The sequence below is a fragment of the Panulirus ornatus genome, chromosome 45 (assembly GCF_036320965.1).
Source record: "Panulirus ornatus isolate Po-2019 chromosome 45, ASM3632096v1, whole genome shotgun sequence".
In the NCBI taxonomy this organism is placed as follows: Eukaryota; Metazoa; Arthropoda; class Malacostraca; order Decapoda; family Palinuridae; genus Panulirus; species Panulirus ornatus.
In genome coordinates this window covers 11108296-11126216 of record NC_092268.1, presented here as the reverse complement: position 1 = coordinate 11126216, position 17921 = coordinate 11108296, and positions in this window count along the sequence as shown.

Sequence of the window (17921 nt, the reverse complement as noted above, 5' to 3'; positions counted from 1 at the left end):
GTTGCATCTTAAATCTTATGTTTACGTCTAATGGCATCTAATGGTAGACCTTAAGACTACAACTACAATTGCATTGGGTTCTCTAGCACTATTACCTCTACTGTCTATAAAGGAATATAAACGGACTCAAAAAGCGACAGACCACTGGGTATTTTTGAGAATTATATATATATATATATATATATATATATATATATATATATATATATATATATATATATATATCATGCCTTCACCCTCTCAATCAATACCCTCCCATATAATTTACCAGGAATACTCAACAAACTTATACCTCTGTAATTTGAGCTCTCACTCTTATCGCCTTTGCCTTTGTACAATGGCACTATGCACGCATTCCGCCAATCCTCAGGCACCTCACCATGAGTCATACATACATTAAATAACCTTACCAACCAGTCAACAATACAGTCACCCCCTTTTTTAAACAATTCCACTGCAATACCATCCAAACTCGCTGCCTTGCCGGCTTTCAACTTCTGCAAAGCTTTCACTACCTCTTCTCTGTTTACCAAATCATTTTCCCTAACCCTCTCACTTTGCACACCACCTCGACCGAAACACCCTATATCTGTCACTCTATCATCAGATTGGGGAAGAGCAGTGTGGTTTCAGAAGTGGTAGAGGATGTGTGGATCAGGTGTTTGCTTTGAAGAATGTATGTGAGAAATACTTAGAAAAGCAAATGGATTTGTATGTAGCATTTATGGATCTGGAGAAGGCATATGATAGAGTTGATAGAGATGCTCTGTGGAAGGTATTAAGAATATATGGTGTGGGAGGCAAGTTGTTAGAAGTAGTGAAAAGTTTTTATCGAGGATGTAAGGCATGTGCACGTGTAGGAAGAGAGGAAAGTGATTGGTTCTCAGTGAATGTAGGTTTGCGGCAGGGGTGTGTGATGTCTCCATGGTTGTTTAATTTGTGCATTGATGGGGTTGTTAGGGAGGTGAATGCAAGAGTTTTGGAAAGAGGGGCAAGTATGAAGTCTGTTGTGGATGAAAGAGCTTGGGAAGTGAGTCAGTTGTTGTTCGCTGATGATACAGCGCTGGTGGCTGATTCATGTGAGAAACTGAAGAAGCTGGTGACTGAGTTTGGTAAAGTGTGTGAAAGAAGAAAGTTAAGAGTAAATGTGAATAAGAGCAAGGTTATTAGGTACAGTAGGGTTGAGGGTCGAGTCAATTGGGAGGTGAGTCTGAATGGAGAAAAACTGGGGGAAGTGAAGTGTTTTAGATATCTTGGAGTGGATCTGGCAGCAGATGGAACCATGAAAGCGGAAGTGAATCATAGGGTGGAGGAGGGGGCGAAAGTTCTGGGAGCGTTGAAGAATGTGTGGAAGTCGAGAACATTATCTCGGAAAGCAAAAATGGGTATGTTTGAAGGAATAGTGGTTTCAACAATGTTATATGGTTGCGAAGCGTGGGCTATGGATAGAGTTGTGCGGTGGAGGGTGGATGTGCTGGAATTGATATGTTTGATGACAATATGTGGTGTGCGGTGGTTTGATCGAGTAAGTAATAATAGGGTAAGAGAGATGTGTGGTAACTAAAAGAGTGTGGTTGAGAGAGCAGAAGAGGGTGTTTTGAAATGGTTTGGTCACATGGAGAGAATGAGTGAGGAAAGATTGACCAAGAAGATATATGTGTCAGAGGTGGAGGGAATGAGGAGAAGTGGGAGACCAAATTGGAGGTGGAATGATGGAGTGAAAAAGATTTTGAGTGATCGGGGCCTGAACATGCAAGAGGGTGAAAGGCGTGCAAGGAATAGAGTGAATTGGAAAGATATGGTATACCAGGGTCGACGTGCTGTCAATGGATTAAACCAGGGCATGTGAAGCGTCTGGGGTAAACCGTGAAAAGTTGTGTGGGGCCTGGATGTGGAAAGGGAGCTGTGGTTTCGGTGCATTATTACATGACAGCTAGAGACTGAGTGTGAACGAATGTGGCCTTTGTTATCTTTTCCTAGCGCTACCTCGCACACATGAGGGGGGAGGGGGATGTTATTTCAAGTGTGGCAGGGCGGCGATGGGAATAAATAAATCAAACAGTATGAACTATGTACATGTGTAAATATGTATATGTCTGTGTGTGTATATATATGTATACGTTGAGATGTATAGGTATATATAGTTGCGTGTGTGGACGTGTATGTATATACATGTGTATGTGGGTGGGTTGGGCCATTCTTTCGTCTGTTTCCTTGCGCTGCCTTGCTAACGCGGGAGACAGCGACAAAGCAAAAATGAATATATATATATATATATATATATATATATATATATATATATATATATATATATATATATATATATTTTTTTTTTTTTTTTTTTTTTTTTTTATACTTTGTCGCTGTCTCCCGCGTTTGCGAGGTAGCGCAATATATATATATATATATATATATATATATATATATATATATATATATATATATATATATATATATATATATATATATATATTTTTTTTTTTTTTTTTTTTTTTTCATACTATTCGCTATTTCCCGCGATAGCGAGGTAGCGTTAAGAACAGAGGACTGGGCCTTTGAGGGAATATCCTCACCTGGACCTCTTCTCTGTTCCTTCTTTTGGAAAATTAAAAAAAAAAAAAAAACGAGAGGGGAGGATTTCCAGCCCCCCGCTCCCTTCCCTTTTAGTCGCCTTCTACGACACGCAGGGAATACGTGGGAAGTATTCTTTTGTCCCCTATCCCTAGGGAATATATATATATATATATATATATATATATATATATATATATATATATATATATATATATATATATATATATATTCCTATGAGTCCACTGGTAAAATGAAACACGATAAGTTCCCTTGTGCTCTTTCGTGTAATAATTACATCATCAGGGGAGACACAAGGGAGAAATATATGTCAGTTGATATATATCAAAGAGACAAAGCTAGGACGCCATTTGGTAAACATGCGATTGTCCAAAACATACAACGAGCGTTCATAAACTTATCATTTTACAAATTTTATCAACAATAAAGTTATCTAATTTGTATAGACCATCACTAATATTAAGATTGTAATTCTTTGTGTATCTAATAATAGAAGATTCAATGATATTTCTCTTGGTAATAGACTTTGAGTTAATAACTGGGATGGCATTACTCCAGTCAATACAATGATCATAGTTTTTAACGTAATTAAACAAGGCATTTGATTCTTGTCCCGTTCTTATACTATATTTATGTTGCTTATGTCTAACAGAAAGATCCTTACCAGTCTGACCAACATAAAACTTATCGCAGTTTCTACATGGCACTTTATAGATGCATCCAAGAGAATTTTCTGGTGAGTTCCTGATTAAGATATTCTTTATAGTATTATTGTTGCTAAAGGCAACATTTACATTAAAGGATTTAAGCAACATGAGAAGTAAAGTAAAATCATTATTAAAAGGGAGAACTAAAAGATTCTTGGTGTCAATGGGAAGTTTGGGCTCAACTCTATAAAATGATTTCTTTGCTAACTTAAGAAATCTATCAATGAAAGATCTAGGGTACTTTAACTTAGATCCAATAGAATATATCTTCTCAAACTTATCATCAATAAACTCTGGACTGCAAATACGTAATGCCCTAAAGAACATAGATTGAAATGATGATAATTTAACTCTGTCATATTGAGATGAGTAATAATGGATATATGAGCATACATTGGTAGGTTTTCTGTGTATGCTAAACTTAAACTTGTTTCCTTGCTTATGGATCATGCAATCTAAAAATGGTAACATACCATTCTTTTCATTTTCTACAGTAAATCTAATGGTACTAAATTGTTAGGTAAGGGGAGAAATATTTGTAAATTTTCATTTGTTAGCCAAATACAAAGAACATCATCTACATACCTAAACCAAATTGCATGAGAAGGTAAGATATCCTTTAGTAATTTTGTTTCAAGAAATTCTATACAAAGATTACTCAGTACAGGTGAAAGAAGGTTACCCATTGCCATACCAAATTTTTGAGCGTGATAATCTCCATTGAATTAAAATACACAGTCTTTTATACAAAATTTTATCAGTTCAATGAAAACAGACTTTGAAACAGGTAAATATCATCCAAGACATCAAGTTAATATTCTAAAAGGTCATCAACTGGAACTTTAGTGAAAAGTGAGGAAACATCAAAGCTAACTAGTTTGAAATGAAAGTTAACATTGATATTGTTTAGCTTGTTGACTAAATCTACATTGTTCATGATATTAGAATTTGATATCTTACCCACTAGAGGGCTTAATAAAGAAACTAACCATTTTGACAATTTATATGTGATGGAGCCTACTGAACTCACTATAGGTCTTGCTGGAAAATTCTGTTTATGTGTTTTGATAAGTCCATACATATATGGCAATGAAGGGGACAAAGATGACATACTTTTGATAAGAGAAGCATTACCTTTCAACAACAACTTCATTTCTTGATTGAAATGGGAAGTAACTGCTTTTAAGGGATTACCACTCTGCCCAACATAAAACTTATCACAATTTCTACATGGCACTTTATAGATGAACCCAGGAGATTTTCTGGTGAGTTTCTGATTAAGATATTCTTTATAGTATTATTGTTGCTGAGGGCAACTTTTACACTAAAGGATTTAAGCAACATGGGAAGTTGGGAAGTAAAGTGAAATTATTATCAAAAGGGAGAACTAAAAGATTCTTGGTGTCAATGGGATACAACACCATGATGACACAACATATTCTAAACTCAGTAAGAATCCCCTAGAAGCAGTTAATTCTCATTTCAATAAAGAACTGATGTTGTTGTTGAAAGGTAATGCTTCTCTCATCAAAAGTATGTCATCTTTGTCCCCTTCATTGCCATATATGTATGGATTGATCAAAACACATAAACAGAATTTTCCAGCAAGACCTATAGTGAGTTCAGTAGGCTCCATCACATATAAATTGTCAAAATGGTTAGTTTCTTTATTAAGCCCTTTGGTTGGTAAGGTATCAAATTCTAATATCATGAACAATATAGATTTAGTCAACAAGCTAAACAATATCAATGTCAATTTTTATTTCAAACTCGTTAGCTTTGATGTTTCCTCACTTTTCACAAAAGTTCCAGTTGATGTCCTTTCAGAATATTTATTTGATGTTTTGGATGGTATTCACTTACCTATTTCAAAGTCTGATTTCACTGAACTGATAAAATTGTGCATAAAAGACTGTGTATTTCATTTCAATGGAGATTATTGTGCTCAAAAATTTGGTACGGCAATGGGTAACCCTCTCTCACCTGTACTAAGTAATCTTTATATAGAATTTCTTGAAAAAATTGCTAAAGGATGTCTACCTTCTAATGTAATTTGGTTTAAGTATGTTGATGTTTTTGTGTTTGGCCAACAAATGAAAATTTACAAACATTTCTCCCCTTACTTAACAATTTAGTACCTTCCATCAAATTTACTGTAGAAAATGATAATAATAGTATGTTACCATTTTCAGATTACGTGATCCATAGACAAGAAAACAAGTTTAAGTTTAGCATATACAGAAAACCTGCCAATGTTTGCTCATATATCCATTATTACTCATCTCAACATGACAGAATTAAATTAAAATCATTTCAATTTATGTTCCTTAGGGCATTACGTATTTGCAGTCCAGAGTATATTGATGAGTTTGAAAGATATATTCTATTGGATCTAAGTTAAAGTACCTTAGATCTTCCATTGATAAACCCCTGAAGTTAGCAAAGAAATCATTATATAGAGTTGAGCCCAAACCTCCCATTGACACCAAGAATCTTTTATTTCTCCCTTTTAGCAATGATTTTACTTTACTTTCTATATTGCTTAAATCCTTTAATGTAAATGTTGCCTTCAGCAACAATAGTACTATAAAGAATATCTTAATCAGGAACTCACCAGAAATTTCTCCTGGGTGCATCTATAAAGTGCCATGTAAAATTTGTGATAAGTTTTATGCTGGGCAGACTGGTAAGGATCTCTCTGTCAGACTTAAGCAACATAAATATAGTATAAGAACGGGACAAGAATCAAATGCCTTGTTTAATCACGTTAAAAACTATGATCACTGTATTGACTGGAGTAATGCCATCCCAGTCATTAACTCTAACTCCAGTACCACGAGAAATATTATTGAATCTTCTATTATCAAATACACAAAGAATTATAATCTTAATATTAGTGATGGTCTATATAAATTGGATAACTTTATTGTTGATAAAATTTGTAAACAATTCCCCTTCTTGTCCACATTATAGTTTCATGATACGCTCGTTGTCTGTCTTGGACAATCGCATGTTTATCAAATGGCGTCGTAGCTACGTCTCTTCGTTGTAAATCAACTGACTGTTATATTTCTCTCTTGTGTGTCCCCTGATGATGTGATTATTACACGAAAGTGCACTTGGCAACTTTTCGTGTTTCATTTTCCCTGCGGACTATTAGGAATATACTTGATCACGCGCAAAACTATGATCCTTTCACATATATATATATATACATCCTACTTTGACCCATTCCATTTGGTCAGTCGTTTCACATGTTAACAACCCTGTTGACGAATATGTACTACGCCTCGTTCGGAGCGGATCGTTTGCCCACGAATTCGTATCCAATTACTATGACTAGAATCAGACGACTAAAGTCTTCGGTAACTTCAAAGATCAAAATAATCAAAACCTTTGATGATTTTGAATTCCTATATTTGATCACCTCTTCACCTTCTCTTTTCTGAGGTAAATAGATTCAAGTCGTTTCGTCTTATCTCGTAGAATTTGCTTCTATTACCGTGAATTAATGTGATTCTCTATTCATTCTGTCTACGTCTTTCTTTTTCAGGTAAGGGTGAACAAGATTGAGTACAATATTCAAGATGATCTTACCCCTGCACTTAGATTGGAAGGATCCTCTTATAAAGCCATGACTTGTGTCTGCTCTTTTCACCGCCTCTTTGCAATGCTTATTAGCCTTAGATCACCAGAGATTATTACACCCAAATCACATTCCTCTTTTACCTTTGACATTTCAACAGAATTGTTGATTGTAGTTTAGCATTTCGTAGAACAATGAAGGTAATCTACTCGTGTGTAGTAGATATGTTCTCCCCTTCGCACGGTGGTGTTTGACTGTTCTCTGAAGAACACTTTATGTTCTCTCTTCCTCAGTCTGGCACAGAAGGGGAGTGGATACTATACATGAACCAGTTATACTGGGGTCATGGTGTGAGGCGGGTCAACACCTGGCGACACAACAGATTCACCCACGAAACAGACTACTTCCCCGACAAGCTGTATGATCTCCGTGGAGCCGTTCTGAAAGTAAGTTTGACAATTGTGGTGCCGCATTGGTATGATGAATGCACCACTGGTTTTCCACATCTAGAGTTAGTTCATAATACTCCCTCACAGCCACGAAATGAGACCTTACATCACCATCAAACTTGTAAGATGAGATGGGGGATCAGAAGTTATGAAAAGTGTGGGACGACATGATATGACTGGTTTAGCCCTCCTGACCCCTGCCATGGAAGCAGATTGGACGATCTATGAAGGAGGTGAGGTCAACCCAGGGCAATTGCAGAGGGGTCATGAGAATATGCATGGACGACTATATAAGGTCACAGAGAAAACTCTAAACAAATATATGCAATGAAAGACCTCGCACATTACTCTTACATACAAGTCAAGCGAATGTTTTAGGATAAAGGTGGCCACCTCAGTATAAGGTTAGTAAACCACCCAGTATAAGGTTAGTAAACCACCCAGTATAAGGTTAGTAAACCACCCAGTATAAGGTTAGTAAACCACCCCAGTATAAGGTTAGTAAACCACTCCAGTATAAGGTTAGTAAACCACCCAGTATAAGGTTAGTAAACCACCCAGTATAAGGTTAGTAAACCACCCCAGTATAAGGTTGGTAAACCACCCCAGTATAAGGTTAGTAAACCACCCAGTATAAGGTTAGTAAACCACCCCAGTATAAGGTTAGTAAACCACTCCAGTATAAGGTTAGTAAACCACCCAGTATAAGGTTAGTAAACCACCCAGTATAAGGTTAGTAAACCACCCAGTATAAGGTTAGTAAACCACCTCAGTATAAGGCTGGTAAACCACCCAGTATAAGGTTAGTAAACCACCCCAGTATAAGGTTAGTAAACCACCTCAGTATAAGGTTAGTAAACCACCCAGTATAAGGTTAGTAAACCACCCCAGTATAAGGTTAGTAAACCACCCAGTATAAGGTTAGTAAACCACCCCAGTATAAGGTTAGTAAACCACCCCAGTATAAGGTTAGTAAACCACCCCAGTATAAGGTTAGTAAACCACCCAGTATAAGGTTAGTAAACCACCCAGTATAAGGTTAGTAAACCACCCAGTATAAGGTTAGTAAACCACCCCAGTATAAGGTTAGTAAACCACCCAGTATAAGGTTAGTAAACCACCCAGTATAAGGTTAGTAAACCACCTCAGTATAAGGCTGGTAAACCACCCAGTATAAGGTTAGTAAACCACCCCAGTATAAGGTTAGTAAACCACCTCAGTATAAGGTTAGTAAACCACCCAGTATAAGGTTAGTAAACCACCCCAGTATAAGGTTAGTAAACCACCCAGTATAAGGTTAGTAAACCACCCCAGTATAAGGTTAGTAAACCACCCCAGTATAAGGTTAGTAAACCACCCCAGTATAAGGTTAGTAAACCACCCAGTATAAGGTTAGTAAACCACCCAGTATAAGGTTAGTAAACCACCCAGTATAAGGTTGGTAAACCACCCCAGTATAAGGTTAGTAAACCACCCAGTATAAGGTTAGTAAACCACCTTATACCTCGTGTTCACAAAAGCTGACATCAGTGTACTGATACGTGTGTACAGCGATTAAAGTTACAAATTACTTGAATGCAAAGGTGAGTAATGTGGCAGTTGAGGGAATAATTGGTATACATGGGGTGTTCAGTGTTGTAAATGGAAATGGTGAAGAGCTTGTAGATTTATGTGCTGAGAAAGGACTGGTGATTGGGAATACCTGGTTTAAAAAGGGAGATATACATAATTATACGTATGTAAGTAGGAGAGATGGCCAGAGAGCGTTATTGGATTACGTGTTACTTGATAGGCGTGCGAAAGAGAGACTTTTGGATGCTAATGTGCTGAGAAGTGCAACTGGAGGGATGTCTGATCATTATCTTGTGGAGGCGAAGGTGAAGATTTGTAGAGGTTTTCAGAAAAGAAGAGAGAATGTTGAGGTGAAAAGAGTGGTGAGAGCAAGTGAGCTTGGAAAAGAGAATTGTGTGAGGAAGTACCAGGAGAGACTGAGTGCAGAATAAAAAAAGGTGAGAGCAAGTGACTTAAGGGGAGAGGGGAAGGAATGGGATGTATTTAGAGACGCAGTGATGGCTTGGGCAAAAGATTTTTGTAGCATGAGAAGCGTGGGAGGTGGGCAGATTAGAAAGGGTAGTGAGTGGTGGAAAGAAAAAGTAAGATTGTTTGAGAAGAGAGAGGCATTTGGACGATTTTTGCAGGGAAAAAGTGCAAATGAGTGGAAGATGTATAAAAGAAAGAGGCAGGAGGTCAAGAGAAAGGTGCAAGTGGTGAAAAAGAGGGCAAATGAGAGTTAGGGTGCGAAAGAGTATCACTGAATCTTAGGGATAATAGAAAGATGTTTTAGAGGGAGGTAGAATTTAGAAAGAGACAAATTAACAAAAGGCAACGTCGGAAAAGGGGGCAAATGGGGAGGCAATAACAGGTGGCAGTGAAGTGAGAGGGAGATGGAGTGAGTATTTTGAAGGTTTATTGAATGTGTTAGGTGATAGAGTGGCAGCTATAGGGTGTTTTGGTCGAGGTGGTGTACGAAGTGAGAGGGTTAGGGAGAATGATTTGGTAAACAGAGAAGAGGTAGTAAAAGCTTTGCGGAAGATGAAAGCCGGCGAGGCGGCGGGATTGGATGGTATTGCTGTGGAATTTATTAAAAAAAGGGGGTGACTGTGTTGTTGACTGGTTGGTGAGGATATTCAATGTATGTATGGTTCATGGTGAAGTGCCTGAGGATTGGCAGAATGCATGTGTAGTGCCATTGCACAAAGGTAAAGGAGATAAAGGTGAGTGCTCAAATTACAGAGGTATGAGTTTGTTGAGTATTCCTGGTAAATTATATGGGATAGTATTGATTGAGAGGGTGAAGGCATGTACAGATCATCAGATTGGGGAAGAGCAGTGTGGTTTCAGAAGTGGTAGAGGATGTATGGATCAGGCGTTTGCTTTGAAGAATGTATATGAGAAATACATAGAAAAACAAATGGATTTGTATGTAGCACTTATGGATCAGGAGAAGGCACATGATAGAGTTGATAGAGATCTCTGTGGAAGGTATTAAGAATATGTGGTGTGGGAGGAAAGTTGCTAGAAGCAGTGAAAGGTTTTTATCGAGGATGTAAGGCATGTGTACGGGTAGGAAGAGAAGAAAGTGATTGGTTCCTAGTGAATATCGGTTTGCGGCAGGGATGCGTGATGTCCACATAGTTGTTTAATTGGTTTATGGATGGGGTTGTTAGGGAGGTGAATGCAAGAGTTTTGGAGAGAGTGGCAAGTATGCAATCTGTTGTGGATGAAAGGGCTTAGGAAGTGAGTCAGTTGTTCGCTGATGATACAGCGGTGGTGGCTGATTCGGGTGAGAAACTGCAGAAGTTGGTGACTGAGTTTGGTAAAGTGTGTGAAAGAAGAAAGCTGAGAGTAAATGTGAATAAGAGCAAAGTTATTAGGTTCAGTAGGGTTGATGGACAAGTCAAATGGGAGGTAAGTTTGAATGGAGAAAAACTGGAGGAGGTGAAGCATTTTAGATATCTGGAAGTGGATTTGGCAGCGGATGGAACCATGGAGGCGGAAGAGAGTCACAGGAAGGGGGAATGGGTGAATGTTCTGAGAGCGTTGAAAAATGTGTGGAAAGCGAGAACATTGTCTCGGAAAGCAAAAATGGGTATGTTTGAAGGAATAGTGGTTCCATCAATGTTATATGGTTGCCAGGCGTAGGCTATAGATAGGGTTGTTCGGAGAAGAGTGGCTGTGTTGGAAATGAGATGTTTAAGAACAATATGTGGTGTGAAGTGGTTTGATCGAGAAGTAATGAAAGGGTAAGAGAGATGAGTGGTAATAAAATGAGTGTGGTTGAGAGAGCAAAAGTGGTTGTATTGAAATGGTTTGGTCACACGGAGAGAATCAGTGAGAAAAGATTAACAAAGAGAATATATGTGTCAGCGGTGGAGGGAACGAGGAGAAGTGGTAGACCAAATTGGAGGTGGAAGGATGGAGTGAAAAAGATTTTGAGCGAATGGGCCTGAACCTGCAGGAGGGTGAAAGGCGTGCAAGGAATAGAGTGAATTGGAACAATGTGTTATACAGGGGTGGACGTGCTGTCAATGGATTGATCCAGGTCATGTGAATCATCAGGGGTAAACCATGGAAAGTTTTGTGGAGCCTAGATTTGGAAAGGGAGCTGTAGTTTCGGTGCATTACACATGACAGCTAGAGACTGAGTGTGAACGAATGAGCCTTTTTTGTTAGTTTTCTTGGGGCTACATCGTTGACGCAGGGGGTGGCGATGCTGTTTCCTGTGGGATGTGGTGACTTTAGAAATGGATGAAGGCAAGTGATTATGAGTATGTATATGTGTATATATGTAAATGGCTGTGTATGCAGTTTCTCACCCAAATCAGCCACCACTGTTGTATCCTCAGCGAACAGCAACTGACTCACATCACAACCCCTCTTATCCACAACAGATTGCATACTTGCCCCTCTCTCCAAAACTCTTGCATTCACCTCCCTAACAACCCCATCCATAAACAAATTAAACAACCATGGAGACATCACACACCCCTGCCGCAAACCTACATTCACTGAGAACCAATCACTTTCCTCTCTTCCTACACGTACACATGCCTTACATCCTCGATAAAAACTTTTCACTGCTTCTAACAACTTGCCTCCCACACCATATATTCTTAATACCTTCCACAGAGCATCTCTATCAACTCTATCATATGCCTTCTCCAGATCCATAAATGCTACATACAAATCCATTTGCTTTTCTAAGTATTTCTCACATACATTCTTCAAAGCAAACACCTGATCCACACATCCTCTACCACTTCTGAAACCACACTGCTCTTCCCCAATCTGATGCTCTGTACATGCCTTCACCCTCTCAATCAATGCATTTGACGGCGTAAACACTCCCAAAATTTTTGTATGATTTAGCCTACTATTTATTAAGGTCTTACTGATGGTGTTATTATACTGGAAAGCAACATTACAAGCACTGATTTAAAAACATGTCTTAGATTAGTTAAGTTGAGAGAATTGGTCAACACTAAACATTTAGACTTATCCTTATTTGTCACATTTTTGTTATAATAAACATAAAATGTCTTCCTAGCTTTCCAGTAAGCTTTGTTCACAAAGCAATTGGAATAATTAACTACGTAAAGATACGTTTTATATGACTCCATTCATCTACCAGGCGTAAGGGATCACATATCCGTAGTGCTCTTAAGAACACAGTCATAACTACAGACATATTTATAGAAGAATCATGTACTGAAAAATATTGAATATAGTTCTCATGGAATTCACAGTAAAATATAGATTCATGTATAGGAATAAATTCCTATATCTTTTACTCTCTTGATATGAAAAATGATCTACAGAAATAACTTTGGATCCACTTGACGAAATCTGCCAATTTCAACCATGTTTATAGCCCTTGCTGAGGACGGACTCTTGCTTAACGACAGGTTTCACTCTTCAAGCTTCCACCTTGTACATTCTACCATGAAGCAGTGAATGGCACGACGCTCTACCGTTACGGTGTGGACGTCAGCGTCATACAGACCATTGCTAACGCCCTCAATTTCACCATCGAGTTTACGGAGCCACCGAATGGTATAGTATTCTTACTGGGACTGTCTGGGACGTGTGTGTTTCTTAGTCACACTGATATTTTCTGACATACGGACACTTTTGATTCTCCAGTGAGTTATTTCCCCCCATTTCTTATACTAGATGAAGTGAGTTGAGTTCTTTTTTTTTTTTTTTCGAGAAGGGAGTGTGTGCGAGTCGGAGGCAAGAAGAATGAGTGGTTCATCAAGGGTGTGTAATGTTACCTTGGTTATTAATCTGTTTATGGGCGGAGTGATACGGGAGTTAGATGAGAGAGAGAGAGAGAGAGAGAGAGAGAGAGAGAGAGAGAGAGAGAGAGAGAGAGAGAGAGAGAGAGAGAGAGAGAGAGAGAGAGAGAGAGAGAGAGAGAGAGAGAGAGAGAGAGAGAGAGAGAGAGAGAGAGAGAGAGAGAGAGAGAGAGAGAGAGAGAGAGAGAGAGAGAGAGAGGTTTACAGAATAGTGAGCATGCCGAGGAAAGAGAAAGGTGGGAGTCAGTTGCTGTTTGCATATGATACGGCTCTTCTGGCAGACTCCAAAAGAGACGTCAATGAACTTGGAAAAAAATAAAAGGCTGGACGATTTAGATATAGCAGGATGGCGAGAGGAAGATGAGTGGAACGTGAAATTGAAGGAGGAAGCAGTGTGCGTGAGGTGGCTTGGGGAAAAGTGGACACATGGCAGAGGAGGAAAACATGGGAGGTGAAGTGAGGACATCATAGGGTGTGACTGTGGGCAATGATTGTGGGTTCAATGTGAACTATTTGGAAGAAGTATTTGAGTGTCTGTTACTACAACGGATATTGGCTTATTTTTTCGCCCTAACGATTTTGCAAAGATGCGTGTCTTTCGCGCTGAATTCGAAGGAGGAGGGGAAGAGGTTGGATATACCAGAAATGAAATGCGTCTGGAGGAGGACTTCATCCTTTTCCCTCTTTCCAAAACTCTTGCATTTACCTCCCTAACAACCCCATCCATAAACAAATTAAACAACCATGGAGACATCACACACCCCCTGCCGCAAACCTACATTCACTGAGAACCAATCACTTTCCTCTCTTCCTACACGTACACATGCCTTACATCCTCGATAAAAACTTTTCACTGCTTCTAACAACTTGCCTCCCACACCATATATTCTTAATACCTTCCACAGAGCATCTCTATCAACTCTATCATATGCCTTCTCCAGATCCATAAATGCTACATACAAATCCATTTGCTTTTCTAAGTATTTCTCACATACATTCTTCAAAGCAAACACCTGATCCACACATCCTCTACCACTTCTGAAACCACACTGCTCTTCCCCAATCTGATGCTCTGTACATGCCTTCACCCTCTCAATCAATACCCTCCCATACAATTTGCCAGGAATACTCAACAAACTTATACCTCTGTAATTTGAGCACTCACTCTTATCCCCTTTGCCTTTGTACAATGGCACTATGCACGCATTCCTCCAATCCTCAGGCACCTCACCATGAGTCATACATACATTAAATAACCTTACCAACCAGTCAACAATACAGTCACCCCCTTTTTTAATAAATTCCACTGCAATACCATCCAAACCTGCTGCCTTGCCGGCTTTCATCTTCCGCAAAGCTTTTACTACCTCTTCTCTGTTTACCAAATCATTTTCCCTAACCCTCGCACTTTGCACACCACCTCTACCAAAACACCCTATATCTGCCACTCTATCATCAAACACATTCAACAAACCTTCAAAATACTCACTCCATCTCCTTCTCACATCACCACTACTTGTTATCACCTCCCCATTTGCGCCCTTCACTGAAGTTCCCATTTGCTCCCTTGTCTTACGCACTTTATTTACCTCCTTCCAGAACATCTTTTTATTCTCCCTAAAATTTAATGATACTCTCTCACCCCAACTCTCATTTGCCCTTTTTTTCACCTCTTGCACCTTTCTCTTGACCTCCTGTCTCTTTCTTTTATACGTCTCCCACTCAATTTCATTTTTTCCCTGCAAAAATCGTCCAAATGCCTCTCTCTTCTCTTTCACTAATACTCTTACTTCTTCATCCCACCACTCACTACCCTTTCTAATCAACCCACCTCCCACTCTTCTCATGCCACAAGCATCTTTTGCGCAATCCATCACTGATTCCCTAAATACATCCCATTCCTCCCCCACTCCCCTTACTTCCATTGTTCTCACCTTTTTCCATTCTGTACTCAGTCTCTCCTGGTACTTCCTCACACAAGTCTCCTTCCCAAGCTCACTTACTCTCACCACTCTCTTCACCCCCAACATTCACTCTTCTTTTCTGGAAACCCATACAAATCTTCACCTTAGCCTCCACAAGATAATGATCAGACATCCCTCCAGTTGCACCTCTCAGCACATTAACATCCAAAAGTCTCTCTTTCGCGCGCCTGTACATACATATATTCATTTATTTATATTTTATCATACTTTGTCGCTGTCTCCCGCGTTAGCGAGGTAGCGCAAGGAAACAGACGAAAGAATGGCCCAACCCACCCACATACACATGTATATACATACACGTCCACAAACGCACATACACATACCTATACATCATACAAACCTCCATCAGCCAGGATCAAACCTGGGACCCCTTGTGCAAGAGGCAGGCATGCTAACCGCTAGGCTAAGGGACTGTATAATAGGAAACAACTATTCGAAATACTAAGTTCTATGAAGGTGCGCGTTCATATACACTTTATTCGTATTCATATAACTCCGCGTTGTACAGTTAGGTTCGGTAAAACGCTATCAGCTGGCTATGTGTTCTGTTCGGAAACAACCGGTATAGACCCCGTTGCTCACCATAGTGAGACGAAGGGTATTCGAGTACTTAGTATTTCGAATAGTTGTTTCCTATTATACAGTCCCTTAGCCTAGCGGTTACATGCCTGCCTCTTGCACAAGGGGTCCCAGGTTCGAACCTGGCTGTTGGAGGTTTGTATGTTCTATGAAGGTGCGCGTTCATATACACTTTATTCGTATACCTATACATCTCAACGTACACATACATACACATACTCTGACATATATATATATACACATGTACATAATTCATACTGTCTGCCCTTATTCATTTCCGTCGCCACCCCGCCACACATGAAATGTCAATCACCTCCCCTGCATGTGCGCGAGGTAGCGCTAGGAAAAGACAACAAAGGCCACATTCGTTCACACTCAGTCTCTAGCTGTCATATATAATGCACCGAAACCACAGCTCCCTTTCCACATCCAGGCCCCACAGAACTTTCAATGGTCTACCCCAGACGCTTCACATGCCCTAGTTCAATCCATTGACAGCACGTCGACCCAGGTATACCACATTGCTCCAATTCACTCCATTTCTTGCACGCCTTTCACCCTCCTGCATGTTCAGGCCCCGATCACTCAAAATCTTTTTCACTCCATCTTTCCACCTCCAATTTGGTCTCCCACTTCTCCTCGTTCCCTCCACTTCTGACACATATATCCTCTTTGTCAATCTTTCCTCACTCATTCTCTCTATGTGACCAAACTATTTCACAACACCCTCTTCTGCTCTCTCAACTCCACTCTTTTTATTACCACACATCTCTCTTACCCTTCCATTACTTACTCGATCAAACCACCTTACACCACATATCGTCCTCTAACATCTCATTTCCACATCCACCCTCCTCCGCATAAGTCTATCTATAGCCCACGCCTCGCAACCATATAACATTGTTGGAACAACTATTCCTTCAAACATACCCATTTTTGATTTCCGAGATAACGTTCTCGTCTTCCACACATTTTTCAACGCTCCCAGAACTTTCGCCCCCTCCCCCACCGTATGATTCACTTCCGCTTCCATGGTTCCATCCGCTGCCAAATCCACTCCAAGATATCTAAAACGCTTCACTTCCTCCAGTTTTTCTCCATTCAAACTTACCTCCCAATTAACTTGTCCCTCAACCCTACTGAACCTTGCTCTTATTCACAACTACTCTCAGATTTCTTCTTTAACACACTTTACCAAACTCAGTCACCAACTTCTGCAGTTTCTCACCCGAATCAGCTATCAGTGCTGTATCATCAGCGAACAACAACTGACTCACTTTCCAAGCCCTCCCATCCACAACAGACTGCATACTTGCCACTCTCTCCAAAACTCTTATATTCAGCTCCCTAACAACCCCATCCATAAACAAATTAAACAACCATGGAGACATCACACACCCCTGCCGCAAACCAACATTTACTGAGAACCAATCACTTTCCTCTCTTCCTACTCGTACACATGCCTTACATCCTCGATAAAAACTTTTCACTGCTTCTAACAACTTGCCTCCCACACCATATATTCTTAAGACCTTCCACAGACCATCTCTTTCAGTTCTGTCATATGCCTTCTCCAGATCCATAAATGCTACATACAAATCCATCTGTTTTTCTAAGTATTTCTCACATGCATTCTTCAAAGCAAACACCTGATCCACACATCCTCTCCCACTTTTGAAACCACACTGCTCTTCCCCAATCTGATGCTCTGTACATGCCTGTGCCCTCTCAATCAATGTCCTCCCAAATAATTTCCCAGGAATATTCAACAAACTTATACCTCTGTAATTTGAGCACTCACCTTCATCCCCTTTGCTTTTGTGCAATGGCACTATGCATCCGTTCCGCCAATTCTCAGGCACCTCACCATGAATCATACATACATTAAATAACCTTACCAACCAGTCAACAATACAGTCACCCCCTTTTTTAATAAATTCCACTGCAATACCATCCAAACCTGCTGCCTTGCCGGCTTTCATTTTCCGCAAAGCTTTTACTACCTCTTCTCTGTTTACCAAATCATTTTCCCTAACCCTCTCACTTTGCACACCACGTCGACCAAAACACCCTATATCTGCCACTCTCTCATCAAACACATTCAACAAACCTCCAAAATACTCACTCCATCTCCTTCTCACATCACCACTACTTGTTATCACCTC